The following is a 1,965-nucleotide window of genomic DNA, read 5'->3' as shown; positions in this document are numbered from 1 at the left end:
ATAAAGAAAAACAGAAGTTAATTCACCGGAGAGATCTGTGGACATGGCCAGGTCACAGCTTCCCAGGAACAAGGAAACCTGACTCTCCCTTTAATAAGCAGATGGTTGACCTTGGTGACATCCACTTACCACTTTTCCTTTCTCATGTGAGGCCCTGGGAGGTGGCTTTTCTCTCTTCTCTGGCAGATATATTATGAAATTCCAAGCGTAGACATTTTCAGGACAGAGAGCAAGGTATTACAATGAAGCAGAGCACATTCTCTGCTTCCGGTTCTTTCACATGTTGTAATATTCAGGAGTCATCTTCTTGAATGAAATGATCCTGTTCTTGCGGTTCCATATTCAAGGAATACGGGTATCCGTTTATCAAGCTTACTTTATCCCAGGTCCAGGAAGATGCTAAAGTGTAGGAGTTAATTTTGTGCCCCATGCCAAGTTCCTCTGAAGATTTCGCATTTCAGCCCCATCCTATGCCATTCCTGAGGGTCCTCACGAGACCAAACCCCGTTGACATAGGACAAGCAGTGAAATCACCTGTAAACTGGCTTTTTCCTCCTTTCTTGTTTGATTCTCCTGGGATCGTTTCTATTTCCTATGGGATCACCTCTCAAATAAGCTACATGCACCCAAGTCCTTACCTCAGGCTGTATTGTTAGGAGAACTCAAGCTAAGACAAACTATTACACGAGAAGGGGAGCAAACAATACTGCGGCTTTTATATGAAATACACAGACAGTGGTGTGCTGGTTGTCAGTTCTCCCAAAGAAAAATCCCTGCTTTGTATGTAGCATGTGATGATTTCTGTGCTGTAATACTTCTATTCTGACCAATGTCAAGCTACTAATATATCACTAAGCTCAGTGGGATGAGCTGTGTGCCATCAGCTCTCTAGATGCAAGCTGGCGTCAGGACATCACTCTCAGAGCCCAGGTCAATACAACCATGCAAGTGACCATCGAGAAATAGCAAGTAAGAGTGTGTGTATAGATATATATGTGTGTGTATAGGTATATATATATATGTGTGTGTGTATAGATATATGCATATATATATATAATTTTTTTAAAGAACCATCTTGATAGTACATAGTAAGAGGAATTCAGCCTGCTAGGTGTGGGTTGAGTGTTAGAAACCCCTGGGCAGAGACAGAGTTCAATGCCAGGCAATTCTAAGCAAAGTCCATCCATGCAGTGGTGAGGACCTCCCCAGTTTCTGCAATCCAGCCTTTCTTGGAGACAAGCCAGCCAGGGTCAGGCAGCCTGTCTGAGCTGTGGTTCAGAACAGCACTCTCAATCTGAAGGGAACAGGATGGGCAGCTAATAAGGAAGCCAGACAGAACTGGCTGTCCCCAAGGGGGCTAATTTGTATTATTATTGTTGGTCTAGCTACTGCATAATGTTGTTCAGGATATTTCTCAGGTAGTAAAATGGACATGTATATGGGTCCATAGCACTGTGAGCTTTTCTGAATTTGCCTTGACTGTCATTTTTTAAAAAAAATGTTCTACTGATTTCAGCATAAGCTCTCAATCACTCGATTCTTTTTCCCTGCAGATTGTACTAGTATAGACCCAGCTTAATTGTAGACCCACAGAAACTTTAGTGAGGTCATCCCTCGGGTAAATGGGTCTTTCTGCCAGTTTGCAGAGGTGGCGGAGGGGAGGAAGCGGGCTGGAGACAGGTGAGCAGCAAAGAGGATTCCCTGGTGATCCTATGGCCAAGTGGCCCGAGAAGCGGCCTGAGAACACCAGGCAAACACTGAAACAGTCCTAGGAACAATTTGGCTCTCTTCTGTAGAGAACCAAATACAAAAAATGGGGGGAAAGTTTATGTATATATCTATTTGATTTACTCTTTTATCTCCAGAAATGAGGGCCATGCCTGGCATATAGTAAACATTCAAAAATATTTGCTGGAGGAAATGAACATACAAAAACCCTGCCACTCCCCCCCCCCCACTGCCCCC

This window comes from Myotis brandtii, unplaced genomic scaffold, assembly GCF_000412655.1.
Source record: "Myotis brandtii unplaced genomic scaffold, ASM41265v1 scaffold45, whole genome shotgun sequence".
In the NCBI taxonomy this organism is placed as follows: Eukaryota; Metazoa; Chordata; class Mammalia; order Chiroptera; family Vespertilionidae; genus Myotis; species Myotis brandtii.
Note: the sequence above shows the minus strand (reverse complement) of the source record.